The 22,500-nt window shown below is 39.1% G+C and overlaps 1 protein-coding gene across 2 annotated transcripts in view; it reads left to right on the top strand.

Annotated features, from left to right (window-relative positions):
* The window catches only part of LOC106872464 (chordin-like protein 2), a 134,069-nt gene that overhangs the window by 1,014 nt on the left and 110,555 nt on the right, over nt 1-22,500 (top strand). For both annotated transcript variants that reach the window (XM_089348528.1, XM_089348527.1), the window contains exon 1: nt 1-141. This exon is cut by the window's left edge. The gene's annotated coding sequence lies outside the window, so the exon portion shown is untranslated. The remainder of the gene's footprint in view (nt 142-22,500) is intronic.

Genomic DNA, 22,500 nt, shown 5'->3' with positions numbered 1-22,500 from the left:
TCCAACATAGTGAAGTGAGACAAAAAAAAAAGAGAAAAAGGAAAAACATACAAAGACTATTAACGTTTTGTATAAGGAAACGAAACAAAAACCTCAGGTGTCCTTTAGGAGAACAGCTGACTCTGGAGAAATGATCTGCAGGTAGGTACAATAGTTATGTTTATAAACATTTATGCTGTGTAACGTTTCAGTATGTTTTTTTTTTTTCGTGTCATTAATGCAAATTCTTCCACTATCTCTAAACACCGCAAATTTAGTGCAACTATCTATTAATCCATACACATACATATAGGAATATATATATATATATATATATATATATATATATATATATATATATATATATATTCATAAATATATAGGGATCAGCATGAGTTGCTTCACCAACATACTGAAAATTTAGAAATAGCAGTCAAAGAACTACTGATTCCAAACTACTTGGCAAAATTGTTAATTATTAATTTTATTACTAATTGACAATTCCCTGCCCTATATCTGTGTATATATATATATATATATATATATATATATATATATATATTTATTTATTTATAACAATGAAGGATCACTCAATCCTTTTTTGTAGAGTACATTAACGTGTGTGAGTGTGTGTGTGTGTGTGTGAGTGTGTGTGTGTGTGTGTGTGGTGTGTTTGTGTGTGTGTGTGTGTGTGTGTGTGTACTCTACTGAAACGTGTGTGTGTATGCGTGTTTAATGTATTTTGTTATTTTATTATAAAGCTAACAATTTTAAGTCGATGATTTTTTTTTAAATAATTATTAAATGTCTTTACGAATCGCTTAACCAGTTCAATATTGTGACAAGAACTAGTGTACTGAAAAACAACAGTAGAAGCTCCCGCCTCTTACTTTTAAATAAAGTTTATTTAACATCAGTTTGATGACTGTCAATTGACCATTAGAATAATCACATAAAACTTGCAGGTAAAGCTAACGTAAAATATAATACATATTAGAAGAAATATATAACAATAATAGTTATATTGTTATCATAACCGTGGAAGATATGAGATGAATAGTTACTCTTCAATCAGCTGACAGGCAAAATTCGAAAGTAAGCACACGCAACAGATGAAAACGTTTTGTCTGTGTTTCCATGCCAACAACAACAGTTAAACAGCACTCACGGGCGAAATATATCTCAGAGGCTTCTGAGATGTGGCGAGCAAACAAACGAACACAAATAATCTGGCTGCTGTCAGCTGATGGAAAATACCTTTCTTTTAAGCAAACTGCTTAACGATTTCTCGAAATGTCTGTGTGTGCGAATAATTCTCCTCGAACGACAGAAGTAATTTAACAGATAACGGTAGTTAGAGAAAGCCTTATTAACTGCTTAATTAATCAAGTCAATGGATTACCGACTTATGAAGTGCAGTTCATAAATTTCTTTTGAAAGATCCAGTTTTGTTTTCAGATTTATTAGAGAAGAATAACTTTAAGTGTCGCATCTTTTGTTTTTTACTAATTTCAATCATTGGACTACAGTCATGATGGGGTACTGCCTTGAAGGGTTTTAGTTGAACAAACACCCAACAATAATTTTGCTCGCAACTTATTCTGTCGGATTTCTTTTGTCGAACTGCTTGGTTACGAGGATGTAAACAAATCAACGAGGGGTGGGTGTGGGACAAAAACGGACACAAAGACACCCCACACATAGACGAAGATCCTCTGTACACACAAGTGGAACTCAGAGAAGCATGAGACTGTCTCAACCAAAATAGAATATCTTTAATCTCTTCAATGGTACTTCTTTTTAATACTAAAGGTATATATCCGTTTAGTAAACACTAAACGGATATATATATATATATATATATATATATATATATATATATATATATATATATATATATATATATATATATGGGAGAATATACGAAAAACAACAACAGACGAGGACAGGTGGTGTAAATAACAAAAGGATGTATTAGTATGACGCTCGGGAATACGGAAAGTCTTTGACGTTTCGAGCTACGCTCTTCAACAGAGAGAATACGGAGACAAGGAGAAAAACACGGAGAAAAAAAATTGAATAGTGTTCAGTCAACGGTCAATCATAATATATATATATATATATATATATATATATATATATATATATATATATATAAACATATAAAAATATATACACACACACATGCATACATACGTATGTATGTATGTATGTATGTGTGGAGGCGCAATGGCCCAGTGGTTAAGGCAGCGGACTCGCGGTCATAGGATCGTGGTTTCGATTCCCAGACCGGGCGTTGTGAGTGTTTATTGAGCGAAAACACCTAAAGCTCCACGAGGCTCCGGCAGGGGATGGTGGCGAACCCTGCTGTACTCTTTCACCACAACTTTCTCTCACTGAGCGAAAACGCCTAAAGCTCCACGAGGCTCCGGCAGGGGATGGTGGCGAACCCTGCTGTACTCTTCCACCAAAACTTTCTCTCACTCTTACTTCCTGTTTCTGTTGTGCCTGTAATTCAAAGGGTCAGCCTTGTCACACTGTGTCACGCTGAATATCCCCGAGAACTATGTTAAGGGTACACGTGTCTGTGGAGTGCTCAGCCACTTGCACGTTAATTTCACGAGCAGGCTGTTCTGTTGATCGGATCAACTGGTACCCTCGACGTCGTAAGCGACAAAGTGCCAACAACAACAACAACAACATGTATGTATGTATGTATGTGTGTGTGTGTGTGTGTATGTATGTATGTATGTATGTATGTATGTATGTATGTATGAGACGGGCTTCCGCATACTTTCTGTCTGTCAAATTCACTCACAAAGCACATTATTCGGCCCGAAACGTCATGCAGTGGAACCAAACACGAAATCACATGCTTTTAACAGTTTCAGCGACATAATTGAAATGGACCAGTTCAATATGAAAATGCGAACGAACACGAACACGAACCTGAACCTGTTTAATGACTTTGTTAATGATGAGTATAAATGAGATTGTGTGACGTTCGTGACACAGTCCGTAACAAGAGAACTGTGTAAATGAAATGAAAATTGCTGCAGATGTAAAACGAAAGGAGCTCGTTCAGTTGGTTAAACTTTCTTTTATCTTTATCTTACCTATTTCAGTCATTGGTCTACGGCAATACTGGGACACCGTTTTGAATGCTTTAGTTGGACAAATTGAGCCCAGTACTTATTACTTGCTTATATATATATATATATATATATATATATATATATATATATATATAATTCTTACAGATTAAAAGGGTAAAGGATTATCAATTTATTAATTAATAAATCAATTAACAATTAATAATTTTTACCAAGCCCATCGGTATGAAAGCACCATTATTGGTGGAGAACTTATTTAAAAGCTCATATATATTTATAAACATAATTAAGGGATCAGCAAATATGGTGAAGCAAATATTTGCTGATCCCTTAATTATATATATATATATATATATATATATATATATATAAACAATATATGAGTATATGCATATATATGTACATGTGTGTATATACCTTCATCCACATGTACACATAGATACATAACTGGGTACATGACGTGGCAAAAGAACATGGACAAAATGATAAACAAGGTACAACAAACAAGCAAGCCACATAGAAACATCTCCTTCATCAGCTGCCACCATTAAAACACCGGCGTTTCGAAGAATTAAGGCAGTACGCATCGTTGAAATGGTTAAAGCCTGGTACTTATTCGTTTTCTGCCGAACCACTATTTTATGGAACGTAAACAAACCAGCACCGGCCGTCAAACGGCGAAGGCGGACAAACACATACGCAAAAAGACAGACTCACATTGATATATATACATACTCACACACAAAAACATACACGTGTGTGTGTGTGTGTGTGTATATGTGTGTGTGTGTGTGTGTGTGTGTGTGTGTGTGTGAGCTTCCGTCTACCAAATCCATAAATTAAATGTTTTTGCTCGAGAAGACAACGAGTCGCCCGCTCCTGGAAGCGAAACCGTGATCATGTTAATGTGAACCCAACACTCTTGACCACAAAGCCATGCGCCTTGACTACACACACACGAACACACGAACACATACATACATACATACATACATACGTACATACATATGCATAGACACACACTAAATAAATATATATATATTTCTGTTTTGTTTTTTGTTTTTTTGTTTTTTTGTTTGGTTTTTTTTGTGTGTGTGTGGGGGGGGGGGGTGAGTCTGGTATTAATGAGCTTCAGAACCGCTGCAGTATGGCACTCTCGTTGAGTGATACTTATGCACTTATTTAATGCCATTGATGGGTATATTGACTGGGCGGTAGAGAAACGGACAAACTGCTTTATAGATTTAATCAATTCCTTTCACACGTAAGTTCGAGACCCACCGGGTTCGAATTTTGTTTTCATTTTTTTTAATCTTTTCTTTTTTTTTTTTTTTTTGAATCAATGAAGACCATACTAGTCAGACTGACTACTACCCCAAAAAGTTGAGATAACGGCCTGCATATACTTTAGAATTCAAGGACATCGGAGAGCAGACGACATATTGCTTCAAAAAAAAAAAAAAAAAAAGAACTAAATCTAATTACTGAACTTAAATATAATTCTTTTGATTCTGAATTCTAACTCGATTTGAATTAGAACATTTTATTCCCCCAGTACTAATGAAATAGTCCTCAGTAATATGTTAATGCAGATTCAACCAGTTATAATTTCTTTCACCTAAACACACGCACACACATACACACATGCACACACACGAACACACATATACACACACACACACACGCACGCACGCACATGCACACACACACACATGCACACACACACACACATGCACACACACACACACATGCACACACACAATTAGCCTTAGACATTTGTCCCCATGAAAGCAAATAGAAATTGTGATATCCATTCTATACAACATCGCTAGCATGTGGAGTCCCTAGATCGGAAAATCTTTCTTCTTTAACGAGTCAACGAAGAAATCTTTATGTGGTTTGCCCAGCAAGCTAGAAATAGCAGTTAAATCTGAAGTTACATCCTATTCTTATAAACATGTTCATCCAGAATTATATAGTCATGGGAGCAACGTACCTAAAGCAAGACAGAATGTTCATGTCCAGCTTCTCTCTGATCAGAAGTATGCTCATTCAGGCTGATCTGAGGCTAAACAACAACTTAGCAATTTCACGAAATTCTAATATCATACTAATACCATTCATTTCCTGAATATATTACTGTTTTCCAGTCAGCCGTTTTCAAACTATTCGTGGTTGAATGTTCAGTATGTTGCTACTGCCTTTATCTATGTTGATTCTAAAGCCTTTCTGTCAGTGCTGGCTAACTATGGATTCGACGAGTTCCTGTGGTTAGGTGATCAACGCTGGTCATATTATGTATGTATGGTGTTAGCTTAATGGTACAAAGCGCTCAGCCGGAATTTGAGTGGTACTCTGTTCGATTCTCTGTAGAGGCATTTTGGCCGCTTTTTTATTGATGTGGATTTTTGTGGATAGGTTTACAAAATCTGTTTGAGCATGAAATATATAGGCTGCATGTGAATGACGTTTGGATACAGGTAGAGAGTTATAAATAGTGGTGTCGTATGTGTAACAGTGACGTTGTTGGGAGTGACAGCATACAGACTGACAATGAATAGGAGGAAGAGTGTGCGACAAAACTGAACTCTTGGTCAGACCAGAATTGGCAGAGTGTGAGTCAAAGAAAGTTTAACAACACAGTGATTGCATGATCTAACAGAAAGCTATTGATTCAAGAGAATGAGACGAAGGGAGCCTATTGGTGAGGTGTTTTGGAAGAAGATTCGAATGCTAGAATTGAAAGCTTTGCTAATGCCAAATGAAACATTGCTTTCGTCAGATTTCTCTAGAGAGGACTTACTCTCCTATGTCACTCCTCAGAGGGGAGTGTTATAGGGGAGTGTTATAGGGGAGTAAGTCTCCAATAGGCATTGAGCCACGAATGTCTTTCTGATGATCAATAAGGCCGAGGAGAAATTCAACATATTGAAGAAGACTTTTGTTAATGGATGACTCCAACACCTTCGATACATTGGAAGTGAGAGCAACAGGATGGCAATTGGAAGGGTAATAATCTGACTCGAATATATTTTGCTGTAGTTTTGAGGTGTATAGTCTGGCTTTGAGGTGCATTGTTAAAGGATAATGGAAGGATTCTTATCAAAACGTGGGAGTACTGCTCACAGGGAAAGACAGGCAGGTTCTACAAAATTCGAAGAGATCCTTTTAGCAAGAGATCAAAAGAATCGTCTGCAATTTAGAAACCTGGAGAGTTTGCAGGTAGGCAGTGACATCACAATCTCACACCAGATTGTCTTTTAAAAAGAGCTGTTACCAGAAAACCCATCAGTACCAGTTACGCACTGGGGTCGATGTAATCGACTTAATCCCTTTGTCTGTCCTTGTTTGTCCCGTCTAAGTTTAGCCCCTTGTGATCAATAAAGAAATGAGAAAATCCATCAGACTTCACGCTAGTAAGCACCACTTTTCACATTAACAGATGTTTCCAGAACTGGTGCAAATGTTTAATCATGTCCCTTAATAAACATCCAGACAACATGTCGGTAATTTCCTTTACGTCCGCCCAATGCCCGATGTGTCACTCACTTCATATCAGGGTAACAATGATGGACTCCCCCGTCGGAGACGATGTACGAGTTTGTTTATAGTGATCAAATGCTCTTGCTGCACATTAGCTCACTCTCTCCATCAAATCGACGTTGCCTGAACAGGTGTACTGTGTATCACGCGTCGGGTGTCGAAGTGATCGCAGAGCAACGTAAGATGAGGTGTTTTGCTCAAGAACACAACGCAACGCACCACTCGGTCTAGGAATTGAAACTACGATCTCGACGTGATTGTGAGTGCAACCCCCTAACCACTAGATCATGTGCCTCACAATAACAACAATGATAAAAAGAACTGTATTTGAAGAACGAATGAGACTATAAAAAGGACCTCGATAGAAAGTCAGAGAGATCAGTCAGTAACTGTAATATTCAGTAACCTGAGGTAAGATGTTGCTGTTTAACTCCTGGTTAACCTCAACTAGACAAAATAGTGATCAAAAGTATTCCAGCCAGGAACATAAGACAGGGTCCCCAAACAGCGGGTCGCGAACCATTTTGTCTTTTTATTTCATTGTTTACTTGTTTCAGTCATTATACTGTGGCCATGCTAGGGCGCGCGTACACATACACACACTCGCATATATATATATATATATATATATATATATATATATATATATATATACATATATATATATATATATATATATGCACACAAAAAGAGATACATGACAGGCTTCTTTCAGTTTCCGTGTGCCAAATCCATTCACAAGTATTTTCTCGGCCAGAGGCGAAGACATTTTCCCCAGGTACCACGCAGTAAGACTGAACCCAGGACCATGTAGCTGAGAAACAAACTTCTTACCGCACACAGCCACGCCAGACTTCAAAGAAAGAAAAAGTTTTTAAACTTTATTTTATCAACTATTACAGACTGCTGTTCTCAGTTGTAACCTACTAAATTGGACCAGCCCAGAACACGTTGTGCCATAACGAAGTCTTTTCCAGTGACGTTTTGTTCTTCGAATTATATCCTTTATAACATTTTTTGCAAGAGTATCACTGAAACAGCGAACTAAACACTTTTTTTACAAACCTTCCACCTAAGAATAACTGAACAACTCTTTCAATCCCTTTCACCCGGTGTATTTTCTCTTTCTTTTTCTTTGGAGGTGGGTAGACGTCGGCCTTACTGAGTTTCAAACTTAGTATCAACTATCAACCCATATCGATCTCACCAGTCTGAGAGCACTGGGAAAGTCATGGACACTGAACCTATTTCAATTAATTAACTAATTAAAGCAATTTAAAATTTGAGATAAAAAACACATTAAGTTGTCTGCGTTGTTATGTCTGCATATATGCAAAACAACATAGATATTGCCACTAACGGACCCACACGCGCGCGTACTCACATAGCACTCATAAACGCACGCACACACGCACGTGTACTTACTAGAACTCATACGCACACACACGCTCACACACACTCGCTCCGTGCAGATACACATGTGCACTCACGCAAGAAAATACAAAACGGTAATTAAGTGTGTGTTTGTAGAAAGATAAGTTGAGCAGATTAAAAGTTAATAGTTTACTCAAAATAACTGTATGCACAAAGGGGAGAGAGAGAGAGAGAGAGAGAGAGAGAGAGACGGAGAGAGATAGAGAGACGGAGAGAGAGAGAGAGAGGGAGAGAGAGAGGCAGAGAGATGTGTGGGTGTAGGTATATGATCCTGTTTATACACTCACTGTGCTGACTGATGGCTGTCTACATACATACATGTGTGTGTGTGCTTCTTGTGTGTGAGTGTGTTAATGCGTATGTATGTATGTACGTATGTATGTATGTACGTATGTATGCACGTTAGTATGTATGTGTATATATTTCCCGGGCCGTGCAAAACACTCCATTTCACGTTGCTTTAGGCTACTCAACTGTAAATGTGTAACTCTCCTTCGACAAACTGGCGTCCTGTCCAGGGGCATGTTGTTAACACAGTCACTTATGTCTCATCGAACCCGAGTAACCAACCCTTTAAGTCCAAGGACTCGAGATAGTACTTGCTTAGTTACTGTATGTATGTATGTATGTGTGTATGTATGCATGTATGCATGCCTGCATGAGTGTCTGTGTGCATATACATACATACATATATATATATATATATATATATGTATATATATATATATATATATATATATATATATATGTATATATATATATATATATATATATACGAGGGGGTTTTGAAAAGTCCCTGGTCTTAAGGGGGTCGTGAAAGGTCTGGCTGGAGGCCAACCTTCTGACTGATTTCTGTTACAGGGCTTAGAAAACCGCTAATATAAGTGTGTGAATCTGTTGAATAAAATTATAATTAACCGATCCTCCACTATTTTCCTTTACTGAAAGCCAGGAACTTTTCAGCACCCCGTTGTGTGTTGACCGCTAAATTCACAAGTTTTTTCTTTTTTTCTTTTTTAATTCTCTCTCTCTCTGTTTATTTCTTCGTGTTCCTTTCCGTTGAAGAGCGTAGGCTCGAAACGTAAAAGACTTTCTCACCTATCCGAGCGTCAAACTAATACACCTATTTGTTGTTTATACAGCTGCCTTCGTCTTATGTTTTTCTGTAAATTTCAACTATATATATATATATATATATATATATATATATATATATATATATATATATATATAGCTTTACCTACTTCGAAATGGCAGTGAAATATATATCGTAGGGTGGTCGCCACATTGTTGTTTTGGGAAGCATTAAAATTAAATATTGAATATCCCTCTATATTATTTTGCATTAACTGTGTATTGCTTTATTCTTTTACTAGTTTCACTCATTTGACTGCGGCCACACTGGAGTACCGCCTTGAATGATTTTAGTCGGACAAATTGACTCCAGGACAATATATATATATATATATATATATGACGGGCTTCTTTCAGTTTCTGTCTACCAAATCTACTCACAAGACTTTGGTCGGCCTGAGGCTGTAGTAGAAGGCATTTGCCCAAGGTGCTACGCAGCGAGACCGAACCCACTGAAGATTCATTTGTTCCACTAAAATGAATTATCATGTACGTGACTGAGTATTCCACAGGCACGCGTGTGATGAGTGTGACAATACGTGACACTGTCATATATTCTTTACCACAGCTGCAATCTATCCAACGAACTACCGCTCAGTTGCCGTTTATCCAATTTCACTTACGAAGTTGAACTCAGCTCATCTCTGCTCAGCTCACCCCAGGGAATGGTAAAAATCTCAAGATATCACGCATGGCGTAGAACCCGAGACCACTTGATTGAGAATCGGACTTCGGTACATCATTTCATATGTCATCGGAATCCTACTGTTGGACTGGTATTTCGGTTCTTACGTTATCGTGCTAACCTAATACATTAGATGTTGGTACAGATAGGCAGTCGATTAAATCGATCCCAGTACCTGACTTATATTTTATTGTTAGTGCTTGTTCTGGTTCTTTTATTTATTTATTTTTTTCTTATATCGCTGGATGGGGAGATGAGTCGCTGCTATCTCTAGCAGTCAAGCGTCCGTCCTTGACAAGACCAATGAAGGTTGAAATCACATGATCTTGTACTCTCGGCGCTGGAGAGGACGGGGATTTATCTGCCTGTAGTGATATAAACAGGAGAACATTTGTACCAAAAGCCATTATGAGAGTTTCTCTCATGATATCTACTTCACGTTCAATATTGCCTCACTTTATTTAAATTATTTCGGAAGGCCAAAAGGAAAAGTTGATGTGGGCAAGATTAGAACGTAGATGGTTAAAGGTATAAAAATAAAAAGTTAACCTATAGAACTCAGATCAAATTGTTCACAAGATCAGATATGATCATTAAAAAAATCATTCCAATGTATCCATGCTTGAAACAGGCTACTAATTTCCGTGTGATTAAGGTACAGATCTTGCCATGGCTAGCATTTTTATATTTTTAACACTAGAGCAGCTCTCAAGTAAAACTATGATCAAAACCGCACCATCTGTAACCTCACTGTCCTCTACATTTTCAGACATAGTAGATCTAGGACTATATTGAGCAATGAGACCTTCTTTTTAAGGACAATAGAGTATGGTTTGAAGAAAAAATGGCTACTTACATATGAGTAGGTAAACGGATGGAAGAAAATAGCACACGACATATCTAGTTGAGAGTGTAAGAACAGGCGTGGCTTTGTGGTACGAAGTTTACTTCGCAACCGCATGATTCCAGGTCCAGACTACTATGTGGCACTTTGAGCAAATGTTTTCTGTTATAACTCCGGCCCGGCCAAAGTCTTCTGAGAGGATTCGGTACATGGGAACTGAAAGAAGCCCGCCCAACACACACACAAACACACACACGCACATATATACTTAAGCTTGTACGTTTGTATGCATGTATATATCGTAATCTGTGTATTTGTGCTTGTTCTCCCCCCCCAACACCTAACAACCCAATCTGGTCCAACAAAAACGACCGATGAAATAAAAAAAAAACTATCAGGCTTACAAAAATAAGTACTGGGGTCGAATTGGTTGATTGAATCCTTCAGTGCGGTGCTCCAGCATGGCCGCTGTCCAATGACTGAAATAAGTAAAAAATAAAAGGTAAAAGATTAAAAGATTATACACACACACACACACACGCACACACACACACACACGCACACACACACACGCACGCACACATACGCACGCACACACACACACACGTAATAGTTGTAAATAGACACCCTTATAATCATTAAAATTTATCAAAATCTGAAATTATACATTCAAATTGTTTGATAATTGTTATTATGTAAATATTTAATATTTAGTAGACATTCCCTTTGCATTTCTCAATGGAAGGACCTTATTAGGCATGTTTCTTATCAGATGACGAATATTCTCTTGCAGAATTTCTTGCCATGTTTCATGCAGTAATTTCAAAAGATCTGGCCTTGAAGATGCTTTTTTGTTCTTTTTATGAAGTATCTTGTCCATTATTTCCCAGAGGTGTTCAATGGGGTTCATATCTGGTGGCTGGTTTGGCCATGAAAGCGTTTTAATGCCATTCTCAACCAACAAATCTTGAGTCATTTTAGTGGTGTGACAAGGAACCCCATCTTCCATAAATAGTCTTCTTTAACCATTTCACCACTGGAGAAGATTGGAAGGAGTACTCTCTGCAATATGGACATGTATTTATCTGAGTTTATGTTTCCCTTACACTCCATCAGCTCTGATCAACTATTGCTCCAAATTGCTCCCCAGACCATCATTGAATCGATGCCGTGTTTCACTGTTGGCTGCAATCTTTTCACATCAAATTCTTGGTCACAGAGTCTCCAGACCCACAGTCGATCACACTCAGGAAATACAGTAAATCTGGGCTCATCAGAGAATATGACAGTGTCCCAAAATGCTACTGGCCTCTCCAACATCTCATTGGCCCAATCTTTTCTCCGCTTGATGTTGGCTGGTCGAAGAAGTGGCTTCCTTCTTGCTGCTCTGGTATAGTAACCGAGTTTGTAGAGATATCTAACAGCTGTTCTGGGACTGACATCAACTTGTTCTGCTATGTCAGAGGTTTTGCAATGAAGATTATCCTCCACACTTTTCTTAACAAAGAGAAGGCTCCGGTCAGAGGGCCCTGGTTGATCAGAGTGAGGTGATGTGGACTTCTTCCCTTCTCTGGTGAATTGCACAATCACTCTTATTAATTGTAGAAAGCAGGGTCCCAAGGTCTCCTGCGATTTTACGCTATGCCCACATTCAGAATGACCCGCAATACGGCCTCTTTGAAATTCAGACAGTTCCAAGGCTTCTTTTGTACATGGCATGATTAAACAGTCACATATAGAACCTGAAACATATAAATGTCAATTAATAAAAAATATAAACCCTTACAAGTTAGAATAAACATAAAACGGTGTTTTACTTCTGTCACGTGTGCGTGTGTGTGTGTGTGTGTGTGTGTGTGTGTGTGTGTGTGTGTGTGTGTGTGAGTGTGTGCAGTATATTTATATACATATATACATATTATTTACGCTTGTAATTTATATGAATAAAACAAACTACGTTTTTCTTTTATCCCCACCACCCAGTTGTAGATTTTCGGGTCAAAAAGAAAGTTTCCACAAAAACTTTCTCACCAAGAATTAAATTTTTATTCAAAGAGCGAAACAAAAATACAATCTTTAATAATTCTCAAGTTGTCGAGAGAATTACTTTTAAGTGGATCCTCTTGAAATGTGAATGAAATTTGTAAAACAAACAAAATTCGTTATGATGGAAAGATACAAAGAAAAATATCACAAACAGAATTTCTATGTTTCTTAAGTGAGAAATAGTTTAGACTAAAGCAGGGATTCACACATTACGAAATAATACTTACCAACAAGACACTAATGTTAACACCAACAGCAGTTGGCAACAGCAGCATAAGCAGTGCTAACAACTCAAATATATTGGCGCTGACGTCGGCAGAGAAACTTCTAACACGCCACTTTGGCGCCATGGCAGGGCGGGCAATGATGTTTGAGTTTTAGTAAAACGATCAAGGAACTCAGCATATGCACACATTCACATTACATCCGCGCCCGCACAGCCTACACATACTTAGGCACACTCACACATACGCACACAATTTTACTCTTCCCATCTCCCTTTGCATGTGTATTTCTGTTTTGATCTTCATTTTCTCTTTTTATTTCACTAGCGCACTTAAATACACTCTTATAATATAATAGAATGTACACTAATAAAAGGTTAATGTTTAAAATATTGCATTAGTTATGATTATTATTTTCAATATTTTTATTGGAATTAATTCTTAAAAGCTTAGGGAAGTCAAAGTTCCAAAAACTGGTGGGATGTAAAGTGTTGTAGTGTAATTAATTAAATGGAAGAGAATCAGAAGTAAAATTATATAGAACTTCGAGGTTGTTGCTAACCCACTTCCAGCTGCGATTAAAGAGAGTGTCTCAGCAATGGGCTTTTAACGGGAAGTGAGGAGTGTTCCTATTTCAATAAAAAATTTTTTTCAAATTCCGAACTACAGAAAACACACTTTTGTGTTATTGTAAGTCTTATTGTATACTTGCGTAACAGTGAGTTGTTTAATACATATTTCAATAGAAACAACCTTCCGCATTCCGAAAAAAAAGCGAAAGTTTTCTTTGGCCGTTTATGATACAGCATTACCAGTTAACAAGTCTGTCGGAACTGTGATTTTAAAACGAAATGATATCGATCAGTTATCTTTCTTATTCCGGTATACAATATTTATTCCAGTATACAATATTTCTGCTCAGAAAAGGCAAGTGGTAGTTTAATTACATTTACTTTTTTACGGTTGACAGATACGTGTTTCTAGGAAGGTCGACAGCTTGCTTTTGTCCGAGACTTTATGTGATTTATTGACAAGATGAGTAAATATACACAAGAAGAACAGCGTTGAGGATATTATCTGATTGTCAGGATTTATCTATATATATAACATTGTTTTTCATACTTCAAGCAGTACAGTTGGTATTTTGCAAATAGACGTCCTCTTGATTTTACAAATGTTAAATTCGTAGGCGAATATTTGATAAATGGATTGTTTGAACTATACTTTAGGTTTTCTTTTTTGTTTGTGTATGAGATCGGGTAATATGCTGACGATAAAACCAAAGAACCTAACAAATAATTTCATTATAATTCATTGCTTACTAAATATATTCTAAGTAAAACTTGTTTGTAGTTCAGAATCACGAGTTTTCTCCACCTTATTGTTATTAATCCAGCTGTTAAACTTTAAATGAACTGTCATTTAAATTTAGAAAATGTCGTGTGTAAATTAGTAACCTAACTTTATAGAAACTATTTTTCAATTCAATGATCAGCATTTTGTTTCTACTTATCCTGAGACTTTCTTTTAATATATGAACAGAGATCACTAGCTATTCGTCTTGAAATAGAAAAAGTAACACTTCAGACGATTCTTTATAATACCATATCTGATATAATCATCGAGATTCGTGCAAGTTTAATCTACTAAACATTGACGTAGATTAATTCATAATCTATTTATTAGAACCTGTCGAACAGAAATCAATTATAGATTTGTATTGAAATTGTGTCAATGACTAGATTATAGGAGTGCAGCGAAAATTCCGGCATGTCATGAAATAAATAAAAAGTAAATTTAACAGTTTTAGTGCATTATATTATATCTTTTAAATGGCTCTTCTACGACTGAATTACTACCATAACAAAGTAAACTTAAATTCAATGTTTATCAGCACAAAGAACCAGATCTTATTTTTCGAAATATACAATACAAAATGGGTTTAGAAGTGGAAACATTTATATTTCAATAAAATCTATTCACCAAAACAATCTTATATGAACCATATAAAAGTAATTCATGTTGTTCCTTCTATTTTATCTCTAACAACCTCATCTCCCTAGTATTTCACAGGTTTTATTACGGTCACATTAAAGAGCTGCCAAGGTCGATAGGTTGTCGAACTATTTGTAAAAGAATTGATGATTTATATTGCCTTAAGTGACATTACTCTATCTTTTACTTCTTCAAGCGGCTACAATCGAAAAGCGTCTCACGATTTTATGCTAGGAATTTATGTTAACCATTAGCTTTGGTACATCTTCAGTTGCATGTCGTGTGTCTATACTAATAACATCGATATAGTTGAGTGGTTTTTATCCGTTATTAAGGAGTGAAAATCTCCAAAATATAACACCACACATGACCTGTCATTCAGCATGTTTTAAGCTCTCAAGCAAAATCTCGTTGGTATACATACCATCAAGGTGATCTGAAAGCTCTTTCTACATAGTCTAGCTTTCGGCTCCATAGAGAAGAATGATCTCTCTACACTAGTTCTATGACCAAGATTTAACCACCTAACATTGAAAAAAGATATGAACAAGTACGTCTTAACACTTTTAACAGAGGAGAACTGCATGATTTGTTAATATTTCGTTAAAATTCGTTGGTTACATTAATTTGTTCTATTGAGCTGAAGATAGTGTAAAAAAGTTATGTACTCGTCTTCGGGGCAGGCTTTTTTTATCTCTTTTCTCCGTTTCTGATCAGCAATGGCTCTTGTTATCATCAGTGTATAATGGCTACTGTGGAGCAACCCATACTAATAATATTAATAATATTAATAATAATAGTGGTTTCAAATTTTCCCACAATGGCAGCCATTTTGGGGGAGGGGATAAGTCGATTACATCAACCCCTGTGTTTTATTGGTACTTAATTCAGCGACCCCGAAAGGATGAAAGGCAAAGTCGACTTCGCTGGTGGGCTAACGATTTTGCAGCTCGCCGCCTTTAATAATAATAATCTTTTCTACTTTAGGCACAAGGCCCGGAATTTTGGGGGAAGGGGCCAGTGGATTAGAGAAGAAGAAGAAGAAGAAGAAGAAGAAGAAGAAGTCGACGAAGAAAAAGAAGTTTTTCAAATTTTGTCACAGGGGCAGCCATTTTGAGGGAGGAGGCCAGTCGATTACATCGACTCCAGTATTTCACTGGTACTTAATTTATTATTGACTCCGAAATGATGAAAAGCAAAGTTGACTTCGGCGGAATTTGAACTCGGAACGTAGCGGCAGACGCAATACAGCTAAGCATTTTGCCCAGCATGCTAACGACTCTGCCAGCTCACTGCGTTTAGTAATATTGGGCTTCGTATATTTTACCCCAGTGTCACTTTGATGGCATACACTGCTCTCTCACTCAATAATAATAATAATAATAATAATAATAATAATTTTTTTTACTGGAAGCACAAGGCCTCAAATTTGGAGGAAGGGATTAAGTCGATTACATCGACCCCAGTGCGTAACTGGTACTTATGTAATTGACTCCGAAAGGATGAAAGGCAAAGTCGACCTTGGCGGAATTTGGACGCAGAACGTAGCGGCAGACGAAATACCGCAAAGCATTTCACCCGGCGTGCTAACGATTCTACCAGCGCGCCGCCTTTAATAATAATAATAATAATAATAATAATGATGATAATAATAATAAAAATTAAGGCAAATAGACCAGATATAGTTGTCAAAGATCATGAAGAAAAAAAATGCTTTCTAATTGATTTATCAATACCAGCAGATGACAACGTTTCTCTAAAAGAAATGGAAAAACTTTCAAAATACAAAGACCTGGAAATAGAGGTAACTCGAATGTGGAATCTAAAAACAGAAACAATTCCTATCATAGTAGGTGCCTTAGGTATAATAAAAATATATTCAGACAAATACATAACAAAAACACCAGGACTTACAAATATATATAACATACAGAAAATTGCACTACTGGGTACTGCACACATTCTACGCAAAACACTTTCAATACAGTAAACATAAGAGCACCACAGCAAACCACAGCACATACCCAAGGCACACAGAGCTGCGCTCGGTAGTGAAGTGAAAGCACGTTATAAAAATAAAACTACTGAACCATAATAATAATAATAATAAATAGCTGCGACACCACCACCGTCGCATCTCGTCGCCCCCTTACCTCTGACCTTTGGAGACCAGTCAAAATTTGACAGCTTATTTAGCTGTCAATTTCAGTGTCGACTGACGGGCTGTGTGTAAGAAGAGAAGAGAAAGAAGACTGCGGAAGATGTGTGTCTCCTTTGCTGGAGCCAGATGCCCCTGATTGCTGCTAGCGCTGCGGTTTATATTATGTGTCGTGCGCGTGTCGTCACTCGAATAAGAATGAGGGTGAGGGTGTGGCTCATGCACAGGGGAGGGAGGGGAAGGCGGGTTTTCAAAAAAAAAAAAAAAAACAAACAGAAAAGAAAAGCAGAAAACATGAATGCGACTGCGACAGCAGTGACAAGTGTGTGTGTGTGTGTGTGTGTGTGTGTGTGGCAGTATGTTGTATCGGCGGTGGTGGAAAGGAGGAGACTGGGGGTGGTGGTGGTGGTGGTGGCGGCGTAGGAGACGATAACAGCAACGACAAGAAGTGATCTTTATAGTTGGTGGAGGTTTTCGAAGGGTGGAGGTTTTCGAAGGGTGGAGGGCTGCATTGCTGGCTGCAGAAATGATACCAGAACTCTATCGCTGTAATTCAGTCTTCTTCTTCTTCTTCTTCTTCTTCTTCTTCTTCTTCTTCTTCTTCTTCTGTTGTTGTTGTTGTTGTTGTCGCCGTTGTTATTGTTGCTGCTGTTGTCGTGCTGTTGTTGTTGTTATTGTTGTTGTTGTGGTGGTTGTTTCGCCTTGAGTAGGCTCTGACTGAGAAGATTATAAATCATTGGTTCCTTATTTTTTTTTTTATGCCTATGGACCCCTTTGATTCCTATTTTATTCTATTTGACCTCGCCCTACCCCTACATCCTTTTGACGTTTAAAAAAAATCCCATTACATTTTTATAATAAACATAAGAAATAAGTGGAAATTTTAACGGTGCGTGTGTTAAATTTTAAGGCACGATAAGAAAATGACTCTCCCCAGACACAACAGAATAAGAAAGTGCATTACTCTTTTACTTGTTTCAGTCATTTGACTGCGGCCATGCTGGAGCACCGCCTTTAAAGTCGAGGAAATCAACCCTAGAACTTATTCTTTATAAGCCTAGTAATTATTCTATCGGTCGCTTTTGCTGAACCGCTAAGTTACGGGGCCGCAAACACACCAGCATCGGTTGTCAAGCAGACACACAAACATACACACACACAGCCCAAGGTGCCACGCAGTGGGACTGAACCCGGGACCATGTGGTTGGTAAGCAAGCTACTTAGCACACAGCCACTCCTGCGCCTATGCACACAGTCACTGCTTTGTGGAAGTTATAACCAATTTATGGCCCATAAACTTTGGCAACAAAATCTTATATGGAACCCCACGGTTGATGCGAACCCTGTTTAAGAACCACAGGTATAAATGACGACAGGTATCCCTAGCTGTAGCCATCGCGTTCTTATAACATCTGGCATTACAGCTGTTAATAATGTGTCCTCATTTTGTAAGACAGGATAGTTTAACCCTTTAGTGTTTGCATTATTCTGGAGAAAAACTGGGAAGAAGTGACGAACAGGGTGGCCAACCTCACCCAGAAATGGGCTGAGAGGAAGCTCTCCTTGAAAGGTCGAGCGGAGGTAGCGAATGCGTACATCGCATCCGTCATCTATTACCGTTTGACCGTCGTCCCTTGTCCCGACCGCTGGTTAACCAAGATAGTACGCTTGCTCTTCAACTTTTTGTGGAAGGGTCAGGTACCACTGGTCAGGCGCTCTATCTGCTGTCAACAGCCGCTGAACGGAGGCCTTGGCATGCCGTGGTTGCTGATGCGCAAACATGCGCTCAGGCTACGACATCTCAGGCGCTTCCTGGACGGTGAACAGGTGTGGTCGCCTTTCGTCAGACGCGATTTTCCGCAGCTCGTTTCTTTAACAGAGCTGCAATCCTGGATCAAACGTAGACCGAGAAAGGGCGCTTGGCACCTCGAGTGCCGCCAAGCTATCACCGCCCTCAGTCAGGCGGGCAGTGCGATCGGTAGTAGATCCACTCTAGCTTTCTATAGAGGGTTAGTGGGAGAAAAGTGCGACGACGTTCTCGGGGAAACTCTAGGCGTCGAGGATAATCAGCTAAGCAGTCTGTTCAGGAGAACTTTCGGGCCGGGGCCCATGGATAATTTCCAAAGGTCCCTCGCCTGGCAGTGCTACCGAGGTGCGCTACCTGTTCGAGATAAACTCTACCGACATGGAAGTGCCGTCAACCGGGCCTGCCCGAGGTGCGCTCAGGACGACGAAACCGTTCTGCACGCACTCGTCCAGTGCCCGAGCATTGCTGACCTGTGGGTCTATATCGAACAGCTACTGTCACGTGTAGGACGGATCCGGCTATCAGCTGGATCCATCGTGAGAATTGACCCGCCGACCTCCTTTAACCAGGAGGGCAAGGCAATTTTCCTATGCCTAGTGGCTGTAGCGAAAGAGGTGATATGGTGGACCCGTTTGAAAGGGTTAAAGACAGACACTTTCCTCTTTGGCCAAGGCCTCATCAACTTTTTCAAGTTCCACTTGAAAAGGAAGATGAGAGTAGAGAGGGAAGTGCTGTCTCATAGCAAATTCGTTGAAAGATGGGTGACTGTTGGAAAAATGGCCAGTATAAACGGACCAATTCTGAGAATACACCTGTAAAAAAAAAAAAAAAGGTAATGTAAAAGGAGAAAGGGCTCTATACCCCTTTCTTATTTTTTCTGACCAGGCTCCCGTGGTTTTATGGGTTTTTCCACGTGTAACCTTTCCTTTTTCGAAGCGCCTCCCCCTTTGGGAGTTCTACTTATTTATTTATCTATTTATTTATCTATTTATTTATTATATCCTTCTCCGTTTTCTTCCTCTGTTTAGACGAACTTTCCTACCTTTTCGGACAAAACCTTTTGTAACCTTCGTCCTGTCTTTGTCCTTATATGTCTTTAATTGATATTAGCCCTTGTGGCCAATAAAACGAATTAATTATTCTACCAAAATTAATGCTTTTTCATCCACATTGTTTTGAACTAATCATGCATTATTTTGTAGCTATGAAATTTTGATGAGGTAGCTGTAAATTTTTAAAACGATATTGTAGGGTTGGTGTGAGAGACCAGATCTGACCAGTTTGAACATAAAACAGGCAGAATACTTTTGGCCGGGTTTAAATGCTAAAGGGTTAAGCTGAAATACCTGCTATTTCTAGCGACTCTGTTTCCATGTAGAGGATTACACGTTGGCTCATGTTGTTGTTTCTGCTGCTGCTGCTGCTGCTGCCAGTATTGTTATTGGTGGTGTTGGTAGTGACAGTGAGGTGGGAAGAACGCGAAGGAGGAGGATTGCTACGGATGACGGACTGTGGTGATGGAAAAAAATTGGTGGAGTTGAGATTTGCAGCGGTGGGCTAAGTATAGTACATAGAATGGCGGGAGAGAGAGAGAGAGAGACGGAGTCAGACAGACACAAACACAGTGACAGAGAGTGAGTGAGAGAAATAGAGCGTTATAGCAGTGATAGCCAGCGGTGGCGACAGTTACGATGGAGGTGGACAAGGATTTAAGCGTATGATGTGCTGGGTTAATGACGATGATGGGTGGTAGTGGCGGTGATGAAAGTGTTGGTGGGGATGATGCTGCCAGCGGCGGCGGCGGAGTTGGTGGTGGACGGTACTGTTGCGTATGGCGAGCTGGCAGAAACGTTACCCCACCGGGAGAAATGCTTAGCGGTATTTCGTCTGCCACTGCGTTCTGAGTTCAAATTCCGCCGAGGTCGACTTTGCTTTTCATCCTTTCGGGGTCGATAAATTAAGTACCAGTTACGCACTGGGGTCGATATAATCGACTTAATTCGTTTGTCTGTCCTTGTTTGTCCCCTCTGTGTGTAGCCCCTTGTGGGCAGTAAAGAAATAGGTATTTCGTCTGCCACTGCGTTCTGAGTTCAAATTCCGCCGAGGTCGACTTTGCTTTTCATCCTTTCGGGGTCGATAAATTAAGTACCAGTTACGCACTGGGGTCGATATAATCGACTTAATTCGTTTGTCTGTCCTTGTTTGTCCCCTCTGTGTATAGCCCCTTGTGGGCAGTAAAGAAATAGGTATTGTTGCGTATGCTGGTACGACAGTAGTGATGTGGATTGTGTTGAGGGATGCAACTAGCGTTGTTGATGTGTGGAGAGAAGGAAACCAGTAGTAACGGAATAGGAAGTGGAGGTGTGGGGCGGTGTGTAGTTAGTTATTCAGAGAATGGTGGGTCCGACGCATGATAGAACTATATATACATGGTGGTGTGTCGTATGGTGGTCCGGAGTATTGCGGTGCAGCGCACAAGTGTATAAATATCCGGTTGTACCGCGGTGTAGAGTACAACAGTGTTTCTCAAACTATCTGATGTGGCGTACCGGCAGTTTTTTTCCACCCAAATGTGCCAGGGATCGGTAATGTTTCCTAGTAATTTATACCGGGAACAATTTATATAATGAATATAATAAAAAGTTGACATTTTTTTTTATCTTATATTTATTTTGTAAACAAGTGGAGGCGCAATGGCCCAGTGGTTAGGGCAGCGGACTCGCGGTCAAAGGATCGCGGCTTCGATTCCCAGACCGGGCGTTGTGAGTGTTTATTGAGTGAAAACGCCTAAAGCTCCACGAGGCTCCGGCAGGGGATGGTGGCGAACCCTGCTGTACTCTTTCACCACAACTTTCTCTTACTTTCTGTTTCTGTTGTGCCTGTAATTCAAATGGCCAGCCTTGTCACTCTTCTGTGTCACGCTGAATATCCCCGAGAACTACGTTAAAGGTACACGTGTCTGTGGAGTGCTCAGCCACTTGCACGTTAATTTTACGAGCAGGCTGTTCCGTTGATCGGAACAACTGGATCCGTAAGCGACGGAGTGCCATTTATTTTGTAAACAAATGATACAATATTACATGAACATTTTATAAGTATTTTATAAGCATTTTATAATGTTACTTTCTTTTCTGGAAACTCGCCGCGTACCGGCATATGATGACTCGCCGACCGGCACAGGTCTGCGGACCACCACTTTGAGTAGCACTGGATTCGTGAGAGTTTGGTCTACGAAACTGCAGCGTATAGTCACCGAGGATGGTGTTAAGTTGAGTGATGATCTGGTATTTGATGATCAGCTGTGAGGGCTGTCATGTGTAGAGTGCAGTGCTCCGCAATCGGTATGCCGCAGCACACTGGCTTGTCACGAGACGGTGCTAGGTGTGCCGCAGTGTAACCTGAATATAATGTTTCCCCTATACTTTCAGTTATATTTTTAGTTCAGATGCGCAACCGAATTTTGAAAAGAATATATACTCTCTCTCTTTTACTCTTTTACTTGTTTCAGTCATTTTGACTGCGGCCATGCTGGAGCACC

This window comes from Octopus bimaculoides, chromosome 3 (genome assembly GCF_046866305.1).
Source record: "Octopus bimaculoides isolate indiv1 chromosome 3, ASM4686630v1, whole genome shotgun sequence".
Lineage (NCBI taxonomy): Eukaryota > Metazoa > Mollusca > Cephalopoda > Octopoda > Octopodidae > Octopus > Octopus bimaculoides.
Note: the sequence above shows the minus strand (reverse complement) of the source record. Positions and strands in the feature narration are given on the sequence as shown.